Below are 14,724 nucleotides of genomic sequence, written 5' to 3'. Positions count from 1 at the left end.
ACTCCCTGTGAGAAGGTCTGACACAGAGGAACATGTGGATCAGAGTGAATGAAAGTGTGTATTCACAGACAGGCCTCAGGTGTGTGTGTGTGTGTGTGTGTGTCATCATGTCAAATTAGTGATTTAATTAGTCAAGTTTGTTTTCACAAATGTAAAATTCCGTGGATTTTTCCTCATAAATCTCATTTAAATGGGCTCGGTGTTAAAGGAATGTTCCGTGTGTGTGTGTGTGTGTGTGTGTGTGTGTTTGACATAAACGTGTGGTTGTGTGAGGCACTGACCTGTGGTGGTCCTGACGTCCTGGACCTGAAGGCTGACTCTGAGTGGAGACATGTCTTCCTGCTTGGACACGAAAAGAGAAAAAGAAATTTCACTCAGGGATAAAAAAACAAAACAAAAACAAGTGAACATTTATAAATATATGTTAGAGTTTAAAATCAGAACATTTAAATAAAAAAATATGTTTTTCCAAACTAGGCTCAACTTCTACAGTTTTTTTTCTTGGGAGTAAATTTTCACTGACTCCAAACACAGCAGTTCTGATCTCACTGCTGTTGGCATTAAGAGCACTTACACAAACGTACCACAGGAGGCAGCAGTGGACCAGTCTCTCCTGTGTCTGTTTGGGCTTAAAACACTGATTTTCTCTGTGGATTTTGGTGCAGATATTTCTGTAATGATAATAACCATGATTCGACGTGGAGTTTCTGATTGGTCGAACAGAACAACATTTAAACTGAGACGTTAGCTCGAAGTTAACATCTGAGCAAAATGTTAACAACCCTAACAACTATAACTAGTTATAACTTTAACTACTCAGGGTACTGAGCAGCACGGTACTTTCTGCTAGCCTAGGCTAGGCTAGGCTAGGCTAGGCTAGGCTAATCAACTGTCACTCAGGGCTTAGCTGCCATGTACACGACACATGCTGCATCAGCTGTCGCTCTGTTTACGACACGTAGCCTGAAGCTAAATCAAGGTTGGTGGTAGTTTGGACTACGACCAACCTGGAGGTCAGTCCTGGAACTACAGGTCGACTGGATCGTCATGTTTCATCTGTACAGAGTTAATAACTTTCCAAAACTGTTGGAGGAAACACTTCAGGTTGAGTCGAGTCGAAGACAAATGTTCACAGACAGAGAGAGAGAGAGAGAGAGAGAGAGAGAGAGACGGTAGAGAGACATCTGGCAGAAATAGGAAGCCCGGGACGTGACTCACACACCTCAGCGTGTGTTCAGCCGTCATTAGTGTGTGTGTGTGTGCGGCACGTCCTGCTCTGTGGTTGGGCTAACAGCTGCGTCAACACCAGGGCATCAGTGTAACGTTCAACACTCGGTGTCCGCGGCGTACGGTCGGAGTCGCCGTCATCTTTGACGCCAGAGTCGGTCTCACCCGTCAACAATGACCGTTCACACCACGAGGAGCGGCCGACGGCTAACAACCACTGATGTGATAGCTAAAAGTTAGCGGCCAATAATTTAGTTAGGGAACTATTTGAGGTACTTAGGCTCCCCCTAGTGGCACGTGGGGGAAACCCAAAATCTTTTTTCCATGTATTTGTAGTTACTGTGTTTTAAAAATGATTTTAAATACCAGTTGTTGTAGTACAGTTGTAGTACATTTGTAGTACAGTTGTAGTACAGTTGTAGTACATTTGTAGTACAGTTGTAGTACAGTTGTAGTACATTTGTAGTACAGTTGTAGTACAGTTGTAGTACATTTGTAGTACAGTTGTAGTACAGTTGTAGTACATTTGTAGTACAGTTGTAGTACAGTTGTAGTACAGTTGTAGTACAGTTGTAGTACATTTGTATTACAGTTTTAGTGCAGCATCAGCAGTAACAACAGCAGCAGCAGCAGCAGCAGCAGCAGTGATTTATCCACACGTACACGGTGCTCTGCTCTAACCACTGATTTGTGATCGCAGTAATGAAGCCATAAAGTCAGAGACATGAAACGAAGCAGAGGAGTCAGAGCTCGTAAACGGCCGACGCTCCGGGTCGGTCTGGGAGGAATCTGCACGTTATCCGGTCGGATTCTTGTTTAAGGAAAACAACTTGGACATGGTGGACGGTCACGTGACGATTCAGTCAAGACTTCCTGTGACAATCTGCTCCACTGCTGCACTGCACACGAACCCCTAGAGGTACATTAGGGTACTGCAGAGGACGTACCGTACCGTCTGCATGGACGGACTAATTGAGGTCATTTCTGTCAGTTTTTTGTGTGGGGGGGTGTACGGCACCAGGTCGCTCAGCGCTCAGATAATTTGTCCATTTTCTCGTCCTGACGGGGAATATTTTATGGAAATGCAGCTTTAGGAGCTTTAATGGAGTCTGTGGGAGTGGCACACAGTCAGGAGAGCTGATGAAGATGAAGGTGATGAAGGTGATGATGAAGATGATGAGGGTGTATTCAACAATAAAAAGCCCAGTCAACATTAGGCACAGACTCAGCAACAAACAGCCTTACTTTGAAAATTATATATATATTTATAATTAATCCAGTAATTAGTTTGTTAAGAATATTAATATTTATATAAATATTACTGACAAAAGTCAAACTGAACTGTAAAATGATAAAACTGTACTTTTGTCTGTACTTTTTTCAAAGTTCAAAAATCGTAGTGTTAATATCACAAAAACTTTGGGTTTTTTTTGTCTCATCTATTATTATCTTTTTTTGTCTAATTTAAAGCTTTCATCTTCTTCTCTCCAGTAAACATTTGACCTTTCATTCACTTCTGTCTTTAACCAAAGACCTAAAGGTTGTTTCACACACACATTTTCTGTTTTTCAGTCGTACACTGGACCTTTAATTTAGTTTGACTCATAAATTATTGATTTATTGTCTGTTTTTTTTCCTTTGGGTTAAAAGTTGTGGACGTTCCTGCGGCAGAGACATCAAATACCACAGGGTTAACGGCGTTAGTCATTAACTCGGCCTTTCAGACCAGTGTTTATGTCGTTAGTTAGCATGTGAGTCATCCTAATTGGTGGCCGCCGCCCATCAGAGTGATGACATCATCAGCTGATGCTGTCACCGACACGCCGTCAGGATTTACCTCCTGAGAGCCAGAGACGGAGCGGGGGTGGTAATTATGTGGAGAACTGAGGCTCAGAGTCGCGCTGCTGCCTCTACTGTCCAGGAGGAGTAACTTCAGTCTGTGGATCAACACGTCCAGACGGAGAGGATTTATTTTGTCAGTTAACGTCGTAGGTTTATCTATCATAAATAAGTTGTACGTCACATGACTTCTGGAGAGGCACAGAATTAGGAAAAGGAAATACAGGACTAAATCTTGACCAGCTAACTATTAACTACTTAACTATTAAACTATTAACTATTAAAAAACAGATCTAAAACGTTCAAACGCAGATACAGTACCAAAGGAACCTGTGAAGAACATGGAGGTTCTGTTTCCCTCCACTGTGACGCTCTCCAGAGTTTCCTGCTCACAGCACAGCTGCAACATATATATATATATATATATATATACACATTTATATATAAATATGTACGGCTGATGTGATTTATGAGAACTATATTTATCATGTTGCTGTTCAACTGTTACTGCAGCTTCAGATGGAAATAAAGCCGTAGACGCTAGCGTAAATGTTGATGTAGCCTAGGTTAGCTAATGGCGGCTAAAAGTTAGCCAATCAATTCATTGTCTCAGTCTCAAACAGTCACATTTCCAAATTCTTCAAATCTCACTGTAAGATCAGTTCAACAGGAAGTGATGAATGATGACATCATTCCAGCTATTTTCTCTGTGTCTTTAAAATGTTGTGTTTGTTTTTTTTTTTATGGGGGGGGGGGCGGGGGCTCAATATTTCTGGATCCAGTGACAATGATTTTTTCCAGGCAGCTGTTCAAATATTCCATCTGTACGTTTCCAGCTGAAGTTATTCTTGAACATCAGATCAGGCTCAGTGAGACTGACACGCTCATCAAACACCAGGATCCTTCTCGCCCGCGGGAACCCTGGTCGCTGTCAGAGGCTGATCTCTTTGAATGTTCCCGACTCTAACGTGTGTCGGAGCAAACGGCACGTCTGAACAGCAGTTATTAGCTGCAAGTTCAGGGCGAAGAATGTTTCACCCCCGGTTCTCATCTGTTTATCTTGTTTGTTTTATTTCATTGACTCCTTGGTGGCGCTCCAGAATTTGCAGGTGATCACATTTGATCTTGTTTTCTTTTTTCTGGATCAGGTCGCGGAGCCCTGAAGGCTCACGGATCAGACGGAGTCTCTGACGTTACATATACACATATGTGCTAACAGTAACAGGAAATAGTAAAGATAGACTTAAATATAATGTTAAAGATGACGAAAGGTTAAAGAGCCACAGTAGAAACTAAAGTTTGTAAAAAAAAAAAAAAAAAATCCGATCCTAAGGAGGTTTTCACACTTTTACTGCAGTCGATCATAAAAAGATGAAGATTGTTTAAGTTGTTCTAGAAAAAACATGCTAACATCTGTAGCCAGAGAAATAAAAACTTTACATCCAAGTGTCTACATATACTGTCCCCACAAACCCTTTATACGTGTGCGTGTGCATGTGCGTGTGTGTTCATACACACCGTTAGCCTTTAGCTCTCCTGCTAGCTGGGAGTCTGGGATGGTTTGGTTTTAGGAGGTCAACGTTAGCGCTGCTTCCTCTCCACTGGAACTGGGACTGCAGCTGGAACTGGAACTGGAACTGGAGCTGGAACTGGAACTGGAGCTGGAACTGGAGCTGGAGCTGGAACTGGAACTGGAGCTGGAACTGGAACTGGAACTGGAACTGGGGTGTCAGCGGAATTTACCGTCAGCCCCGAGAGCTAACAGTGAGTGAAAAGTGACTCAAAATAGTTTTGTTTTTTTTTTGCATATTCAAAAAACCAATATAATTAGTAAAAGTTACACCAAATAATTGTATAAATAATTATAGATAAAGGGTTGATGTTAGCAACAGCTCAGAGCAGTGATACTGTGTTTATAAACCATGGACTTGTTGTTACTCCTGGTCCAGGCTGTGTCAGAGTTCCACTCCCTCGACAGGATTCAAACTTTGTCTTTCAGGACTTGGACTTGGACAAATCTCAAACTAAAAACCCTGGGACCTGGACTTTTCCACCAAGCCCATGTTTCAGACCCGTGAACCAGACCTGCTGACTCTGACTCTGACTCTGACTCTGACTCTGACTCTGATGAACCTGGAGTCACCAGAACTCTAGAATCACATCCTCCGGTGACACTCAGACTAGACCCAGACTTTGGTCGGTGACTTGGACTCGTTAACAGAACTACCGGTCACTGCTGCCGCCCACGGTTCCTCTCTTTGTCGCAGGACCTTTTCTCCAGTAGAGGGAGCCAATAAACGCACGCTGCCTTCGTGTCAGTCGTCTTTGAACTTTTTTAAAGCTGTGACGTTAAAACCACTGGTGAAAACCTTCATTATTTCCTGAACCCAAACTCTGACATCACCGCGGTTCCGAACAGTGATTTGTGGAGGAGCGGAACATAAAACCAGGAGCAGTTTGGTCCTTAATCTTCAAGTCTTTGAGCACAGGCGGGTGAAGACAGATGGTCGGTGGTGGGAGGAGCCAAAGACCGGCAGCAAATGAAAGATTGTTTGAAGTCAGAAGTGCCACAGCTTTATGCCCATCATTTATCTTGTTACCAATAGATCAAATTCACTTGGTGTGGAGTCATAAAAATGTATGAGAATGTAAATGTCTGAGTGAGCCATTCATCTTCTTTAAAGTGGCAAACGTAACATGCTTCTCATCCAGGGTGATAAAGTCACACTTCACTCTTCACTGAAGGATTCACTGTTGACGCTGAGTTCCATCAGAGCAGCAGGTACAGAGGCCTGGGCTGTAAATCACTGGACAACACTGACAGACCTCCACCATCAATCTGGACCGGGACGCGTCCTCCTGCTGCTGCCGCCGCCGCCGCCGCCGCCACCTTCTCCTCAGGACTTTGTTCAAAAGTGAAACTGGAAGTTGGTTTTTAGGAAACTTTTCCTGACGCAACGGAGAACTGCCGTTGACAAAAAGGTGTTTGTCAATGAGTATGGATTAACGTGGACGCCCTCATCCCCCCCCCCACCTCTAACTCTGGGCCTGTTCCATGAATCATATAATAAAGGGACAGCTGAGGTGCAGCTGAGGGTTCGACGCCTGTTGGGTCATAAAACACGTTGGCGTCACAGAAGAACACGGAGAGTCTGAGTCAGTGATGTTTCCTCTTCTCGCTCCCTGGCGTCCGTCCTCTCTCTCTCTCTCTCTCTCTCTCTCCCACACTTCTGTCCAGTTAGATGAAATCTTCACCAACGTTTGAACGCGCTCATCCGTCTCCGACCGTCTCTCAGATGAACCTTTCAGCTGAACAGACGGAAGATTAAAAAATAAAAATGTTGCCGTCTGAGCCGTGGAGATGGATCTCCTCGCGGAGTTCACCTCCTCCGTGTTGTAATTTGAACGCCGCCCTGGTCCATTCAGTCAGCCACGAGAGTGAAGGCGGAGCGGCGCCGACAGCATGATTCATCTGCCGCTCCGCACAAATGACAATTTTATTTCTCACTGCCACTTTCACTGCGAAAAATCACCGACACACTTCTCTACAAGGCGACCGGTGATTGAAGGGAACGTCAGCGCAGCTAGCCTGGTGTGTGAGGTTAGCATCAAGATGAGGGCGTGGCTCTGAGGCTGATGGGCAACGGGTTCAGAACGACACAACGGGGGGGGGGGGGGCTGGGGGGGGCGTTAACCAGGTGAGGATATAGAAGGGGGTGTGAACAGGTGTGAATGCTGGTGTGAACGGTTGTTAGTCTCTGTATCTGCTCTGATGATGGGAGGAATCGAACCCTCAACCCAGGACTGCTGGGATTGGCTCCAGTTCCTACCGTGACCTAGAACAGGCTTTAGGTGAGAGCGCCTCCTTGTGGACACTCAAACCAAACCTGTCCAAATGAAAAGGTTCAAGTTTCTGCCTGAATGAGAAACAAGGTGGTAACAAGCTTGGGTCAAAGGTCAGACTCCAAACGAAGTCACATATGGATTGGACTGTGTTCAACTGCGCCCCCTACTGGTCATACAACCCTGTGCTTCAGAGAGACTCTGCTGGGGAAACAGGAAGTAGAACAGACGTCCTTTGTCTGGATATCTCCGTCCAGCTCATTTCCACGCCTCGTGGACGACGCCATCGCCGCTAGCAGCGCAGGCGCTCCAAAAGGAGAGTGGGAGGAAGCTAAAGAGAAAAGAAAGAGGTCCACGATGGAAACGGGAGCTCCCGTCTGCTGCAGCGGTCGGGGACGGAGCTGAGCGCTCCCAGACGCCCGCGATGATTAATGACTTACGGCCACGCCGCGTGGAAAGGCTGCTAATTAGCTACAGGCTGATTAAAGACAAGTAAACTTCTGCTGATAACCCGATTCTGTTTCTCCCCAGCGCCGACACTGGCATGTGGAAGCTCTTACTGCCAAGTTTGCAAGAAACAGAGCAGCGTTGAGTATGATGAATGGCGCCTCCAACGGGCTCTAATTTAAAACTATTTAGCGTGTGACATATTGGCATCGCGCTCCCTCTCCGTCTCCCTCCGTTCTCGTTTGTGGTTCCTGCGATGGCGTCCAGGTTTCAGGGTCTGTTGTTTTCACTTTGTGCCTGGCTCGTCCCTGAATAAAGTCTGGTCCTGGCTCACGGCCTGTTTTCTTCTCCTGGTTGGTGGGTTGGTTTTTTTTTTACTCCTGTTCTTAGATTTTTTTCCTCCAAACATTTGCGTTTTCTCCATCGTTGAACAGAGACGGCGTCTGCAGGTCAGAAGGTCATCTCAGAGTGGACGGTACTGAGGGAGGTTGTCCTCAGAGGACACCACCTACTGGACACATACTTGACTTCAGGTATGGGACGTTCTTAAAGGTCTTCAACGACAGCCAGAACAACCAACACAATCATCCAACATCCACTTCCTGTGACGTCCTGAGGTGGCACTGTTCCTCTAAAAAAACACAAAGTGTGAGAATTAACGAATGAAGAGGTTTTGTTGACAAAGTTGGTCTGTGGAGACGAACAGTCGTCAGAACTAAACTGATCCAAACCGTGGCCTCCGACATGAACTGCCCCGCCACCGTCTGCGTCATCGCGGCCCCTGATCGTGACCAGGTTGGTTAACGCCCTGCTGTGTCTGATAGCATTGACTGAGTGTTAGAGGAAGGATGAGTGGAATCAGCGCACACACGGCGCTCATCGGTCAGAGTGTGTGTAGAAACACGTTTGACATCTTTATTTGGATTCATTTTACAACTTAACGCCACCTAGAGACCATACAGTGTGTGGTCCTGAGGTGGAGAGAAGGACAACAGCAGTGACAACAGCAGTGACAACAGCAGTGACAACAGCAGTGACAACAGCATCGTTCCAGATCCAGAGGAGCAGCAGGAAAAATGCAGCACCGGCAGAAAAGGAGCGGCGGAGCCGGTTGTTAGCGCTGCCTGTTAGCGCTGCCTGTTAGCGCTGCCTGTTAGCGCTGCCTGTAGTCCATTAGCCTTGATGGACGTTCCACTAAAGCACAGTCAAATACAGCAGTGGAGCTCTCATTAATATGAGGGGGGGTCCGGGGGAGTCTGGTTAAGGCGGACACTTTAATGTACAGCTCATGATTAGGTCTAAGGAGTGGAATTTCACTTTAATCTTTTTCTGCGCCCTGAAATTTCCATCTGCGCGGCGGCGGCGGCGGCACGTCGTTTTTCTTCAAGACAAATGTGCTGTTTTTCATGTTCCAAAATTAGATCAGAAGAAAACGATTAATCATGTCACGGCCTGGGAAAAGAAACAAAGATCTCTGCCTGTTAGCGCTGCCTGTCTCTCTCCCTCTCTCTCTCACTGCACTCACACCTCTCCCCCCCCGTCTTCCCTTCTCTCCTTCTAAACAAGTTCTGGACAACGTTCCTGAGGACTTCCTTCTTCTCCTGTCGTCCTTCTGTCCTTTACACTCGATAGGACAAAGGATAAATATGACACAGCTGAGTCAGCAGTACAGACCAGAGCAGTACAGACCAGAGCAGTACAGACCAGAGCAGTACAGACCAGAGGATGTACCAGTGAACGGTGGCTGTGACTGTTGTACAGTGAGGGGTGGGGGGGGGGGGTGGGGGGGGTCAAACAGACAGCCAGATCAGATGTGGTTTTTATGCATAAAGTCCAAAAAAGAATCCTCAAATTTAACTTATTATCATTTTACTAAACATTTCCTGAACATTAAGAGTTCGTCGTTCTCCGTCCAAACTGTTGTCAACAGTCATTGGTCAAAAACCTGAACTTTTTTCCAGTTCCTACAAAGACCAGTTTTTCCCCAGAGCAGTACAGACCAGAGGATGTACCAGTGAACTGTTCACGTCTAAATTAAAAACTACAGTTTTATTCTTTTTAAACTGAGGGTGAAAACGTGCTCTGATGGATTGTTGCTGTTGGTGGCGCTGTGTCCCTGATGACGAGGTGTTTTTCAATTAGCATAGCCCCCCCCCCCGTGGTGAAGAACAACAGATGGCGTCCTGTTTTCCGTGACACTGTGACCAGGTTCTAAACCTGCTGGAGGAGACGGGCTGCAGATGAGTCGACCACAGCAGCGTCAGGTGGCGCCCCCGCTGACAGTTGTAGCCCATTACAGAAACATTGATGTTTTCACGGTGTGACAAAAAGGATTCCTCTCTCCCTCTTTCTTTTTTCCTCACTTCTTTCACTCCCCCCGCCCCACAGAGGACCTGTCTGTCAGCCGGCTCTCCAGTCATAACAAATCACTGGCACTCAGCTGAGGCTGAGCATTGGGAGCGTCAGTGGGGGGGGAGATAAATGACCTGCAGGCCTTTGAAGTGCCTTGGCAGTTCAGATGGCTCCACGGCGCTGACAGAGAAATATACACAACAGCGGAACCAATAATGAGAACATTAAACATTCCTGCCTCCTGACAGGCTGACAGGAACGCCCAGCCCAGCATCAATCATCTTCCCAGGCATAACCTTGACAATTAGTCTCCTCTCTCTCTCTCTGTCTCTCTCTCTGTCTCTCTCTCTCTCTGTCTCTCTCTCTCTCTGTCTCTCTGTCTCCTCCTGCAGCAGCTTTCAACCCCAGACTCCAATACCCACACTGCACCGGCTGCCACGCAGACCTGGGGTAGAACGGGGGGGTGACAGCGAGGATCAAGTGGACCCTGAGACACAGACCCCCCCCCCGTGTGTGTGCGACAGCGACCGTGGGCCCAAACATCCACACGTGTCAGAGCGACGCCTCACTTCCTCTCATGTCTTCTCATTCTTCCTGTCTGACGTCGACTCTGATTTGCACAAATAAAGGCAGAGTGTGAGAATGTGTGTGTGTGTGTGTGTGTGTGTGTGTGTTTTTGTTTGGTTTTCCGTCGCTGCTGCCGACTTTGTAAGTTCCACATTATGCAGTACACAGACACTAACTCGTCCACAAACTTTTCAAATGACGTTGGTCCCGTTGACTTTCCTGGAGTCGTGTCGCCCAGAGACGTCAACGAAACCTCCAGGATTCATTTAATCATTGGTCCATTTCAGACCCGGCGACAGCTCTTTGTCTTGTTACTCAGAAACTCGGCTCCTATTGGACAACGGTCGGTCCCGGCTGTCAATCATCGTCGTCTTCACTCCTTGAACCACGGTGACGCGGAGGTTTGAACCTCAGATTAAACACCGTCCAAAAACCTTGACTACAAACGTAACAATCGGCCGAAACCAAAGGTAATAACATGAATCCTGGTGGTAAGAAAAGGTAGTGCAACAAGAGTCGCTCACCTGTAGCCAGAAACACCAAAGCACGTTATTAGCATGGCTAAACGTTAGCAAACGTTAGCATTATTACAGGACTGACCAAATAAACGTAGAATTGACCAAAAACGTACTAAAAGTTTCCATTAGCTTATAAGATAAAAAATATCTGCAGGCTTAAGACGGTAAGTGCTAGCTGCTGCGGCTAATCTTCATCTAATTCAGGAAACTAATTAGTACGTTTCCTGAGAAAAAATTTTGTTTTTTTAATTGAATATGTCCAGAACAGACGTGTGAAAAATGACTTTTCCTTCAAACAGTGAGGATTTGGACCAAAAGTTCCCAACGGGAGAAAACCGGTTAGTGCTCCTGCCTTACAGTAGGAACAGGAGCGGTTCGATCCCCGGTGGTTACTGACGGTCTGTGTTGGTGGTTCTAACTCCTGGGTTCAACTTTCAACGACTCTTCACAGCCGTCAGTCACAGTTTGTGTCAAAAATATAATTTAATAAAAACCCCCTCCAGACGCCCCCCCCCACTGCCCCCCCATGCTGAACTGTCAGAGTCCAGTGTCACTCTAGTGTTTCCTCCATTAAGCAGCCACATGTAAATCATCACAGACAAGCTGACCCCCCCGACTGACCCCCCCAAAATGTTGACGCTCTCCAGTTTCATGCACTCGCACGTCGTTGTGGATGAAACATTTTGTTGCCGCTCCAGAGGAGCCCCCCCCCCCCCCACCCCCACTCTTTGACTCACACTGGGTGAAAGCACAGCTCCGTCAGGGACCCTGGTACGGGCAGCCTTTCAAGAGAGTATTTTTTAACCTGCTTATGGGAAGAGTAATAAATACGTGGGGCGAGACCTTCTCGTGGTTACGAAGCTAACCTGAAACTGAGCTGGATAATTAGCCGGACCTGAAGATGATGGACGACGTTCATTACCCTTTGGGACGGGGCAAATCTAAATGAGGACACAGCTAATTGCCGTGCAAAGCAGTCTGGCATGATGGGGGGGGGGGGGGGGGAGGGTGGTCCCTGCCTCCCCCCTCGGCCTCACCCTTCCCCTGGTCTCTGGGCAGTGCGCGTGATCGCCCCCTCCTGTCCCACCCCAGTGCCCGTCCATAAATCAGCAGCTGCTTACTGCGCCCCCCCCCGAGTCATCAACGTGGAATGAGAGCAGTGACAGATTCCATCCTGACTTCATCACACTCCACCGTTTCTAAACAGTCTTGTTTTCTGCCTCACCCCCTCACCCCTCACCCCCGACTCTCTCCTCTCTGGGTCAGTTATTCAAACCACTTCATCAAACCGCTGATAAAGAGCTTTTTCAGACAGCGTTAGCTTCAGAGAGCGTTAGCTTCACAGAACGTTAGCTTCACGGTGTCGACTCAAACTAACTCTCAGACCAGATTTAGTCCTGGGACCAAAAATATCCTGAAACAGAAAATAAAAACCAGGAAAAAGTATCAGAGTTAAAAAGAAAGAACTCTTATTGGTTCTTTCACCTCTGACCTCTGGCTCCGCCCTGTGAACACAACAAGTCCCAGTCACCTGACGGAAGTGTCGGCTCCTGTGGTTCACACTGATGCTGATGTCACTGCTGCTGCTGCTGCTGCTGATGTCACCGCTGCTCTATATATCTATCTATAGACACTGGACTAGACCTGTGTGTATTATCAAGAGTGTGTGTGTTTTTCTCTGTGATGTCATCACATTCAAACACCTTCACAGTGGTTTTTCTTTTTTTTGAGCTCAGACTGTGCTGATGTCATGAACCTGGTGGTTACAGCTGGGACTGTAACCTGGCAGTGGTGGATCAATAACAAACCAAGACTAATGAGCAGGAAGTCATGAACCAACAGCAGCACCAATCAGAGCAGCTGAAATAAACAACACATTCTTCTCCCACATCAGTCCGTCTGCTGAGGCTAACGCTTCACTTCCTCTCAGATTTTTCTCACTCTTCTCTTCACATACGTAGACAATTAACTGAGACCTGGACTGTGTCCACACAAGCTCCGCCCACTGAACACACACACACACACACACACACACTGACACTAGACATTCACTAGCACCTGAGCACCCTAACCTGGGGTATGCAAACCGTGGCTCCTGAGCCACATTTGGACCACATTCAGCCTGACTGTGGACAACAGTGACATCTATTGGACAGTTATTTTACTAGGATTTTCTCAAATCACCTTAGAATTGATCTGAAGCTCTGTTGACCGGCGGCCATTTTGGACCCACCCACCACAGTTAGTGTCCAGTTTGGGGGGGGGGGGTGTAAATGACCAAAAACTGAAGGTTTTTGGTCATTTACATTTCCGTGCCAACTATTAATACCCGCCGGCCTCGCCGCCGCCGCTGCAACACCTACACAGGTCTGAGGCCGCGGAGGACGTGTCGTCGGTGGCGTTTCCATAAATCAGGAACGTCGGCTCCCAACGAAGGAGTGGAAACAGAACCTTGAGTGATGTGAATGTGAGCAACGTGTGTGTGTGTGTGTGTGTGTGTGTGTGTGTGTGTGTGTGTGTGTCAGTGTAATATACAGCGCTCCACTTTATGACGGTGATTTCTTACCTCAACTCTCATTAGACTGGATCACAATCTTCAGTCAGACTCTGGAGGTGAACCTGGACCTGAGGATCCACGACCTGTGACCGTGGACTACAGTCGGACCAGACTGGACCGTCGGCTGTTCTGACACAGAGAGGGTTTGAAGGAAGAACAGACAGAAATGAAATGAAAAGAAAAATGGAATTTAAATAAATAATCATTTAGTTGTTTTATAAAAGAACCTCAGGTAGAAACTGTAGAAGACGACGCCTGGAGATGAGATGAACTCTGTTGGAGATGAACTCTGTTGGAGATGACCTCTGTTGGAGATGACCTCTGTTGGAGATGACCTCTGTTGGAGATGACCTCTGTTGGAGATGACCTCTGTTGGAGATGACCTCTGTTGGAGATGACCTCTGTTGGAGATGACCTCTGTTGGAGATGACCTCTGTTGGAGATGACCTCTGTTGGAGATGACCTCTGTTGGAGATGACCTCTGTTGGAGATGACCTCTGTTGGAGATGACCTCTGTTGGAGATGAACCGACTGAAGAAGGTTCTCTGGAGTCGGTCCTGACACCTATTCACACCCACGTTCACACCTGTGGCCAATTCAGAGTGAACATAGAGAATGTTCTGGACTGAGAGGAAACTGAAGAACAAGCCACACAGGGAGAACACGTTCCACGACCCACAGTTTGGGCCTCAGACGTCCGGTCCCTCAGACTGTTGGACTGATCTGTCCATGTTGGGAAACCCGAGCCCAAAGTCAAATATTTATGTCTTCCTGTTTCAATTTCATGTGTCACTCGGTTGGGATTCAATGACGGCTCTTCAACTTCAACCCCGACTCTTCTCTAAGGTATCAGTCAAAATAGCCCCCAGTAAGCACCGGTTGACGTGGGCCCTGACAGACGCCGCTCGTCCCCGAGGTCTCGGGTTTCAGCGCCGCGTGACTGAGGCCGCGGCTCTGACGGGACCACCTGCCCGCCGGCCGCAGCCAACTGGCCGGGACGATGATTGACGACCAGCGTAAACTTACTCAGCGGGGTCTCGGACACATTTGTGCATTCAGTCACACGTAGAAGTGTCACATGACACTAAGAGCTACGGCAGAGCGGGGGTGGGGGCTGGGGGGGTCTGAGAGCGGCCAGGAATGACATCCATAAACGCTTCAAAGTACAGCTCACGGTGTTGGCCTTTCATAACTATCCTGCATTGGTCACATGGTGAGAGACTCCTCCTCTAGGGGGCACTGGTGTGCACAGGAAGTCACACAGACAAATGAAGGCAGGTGTGGATCTGAGCCACAAGTGAAGGAACAGAAACCACAACATCCACAGTCGGTTAACAGCAGTGCCACCTAGTGATGGGTTAAGTAAACACCAAA

At 47.3% G+C, this 14,724-nt stretch overlaps 1 long non-coding RNA gene across 7 annotated transcripts in view; it reads right to left on the bottom strand.

The window, feature by feature from the left end:
- Window positions 1-14,718, bottom strand: part of LOC103386971 (uncharacterized) — a 27,720-nt gene extending 13,002 nt beyond the window's left edge. For 2 of the 7 annotated variants that reach the window (XR_522369.3, XR_003051231.1), the window contains exons 1-4: window positions 13,578-14,718; window positions 13,360-13,474; window positions 4,585-4,769; window positions 282-342 (exon numbers count right to left, since the gene is read on the bottom strand). This is a non-coding gene — a long non-coding RNA (uncharacterized LOC103386971). Of the gene's footprint in view, window positions 1-281; window positions 343-4,584; window positions 4,770-13,359; window positions 13,480-13,577 lie in introns of all 7 variants that reach the window. The other 5 variants (XR_003051228.1, XR_001760869.2, XR_003051229.1 and 2 more) reach the window with 4 other exon arrangements.
- Window positions 14,719-14,724: the final 6 nt, after the last annotated feature.

Source organism: Cynoglossus semilaevis, chromosome 12, assembly GCF_000523025.1.
Source record: "Cynoglossus semilaevis isolate Cse_v1.0 chromosome 12, Cse_v1.0, whole genome shotgun sequence".
In the NCBI taxonomy this organism is placed as follows: Eukaryota; Metazoa; Chordata; class Actinopteri; order Pleuronectiformes; family Cynoglossidae; genus Cynoglossus; species Cynoglossus semilaevis.
Note: the sequence above shows the minus strand (reverse complement) of the source record. Positions and strands in the feature narration are given on the sequence as shown.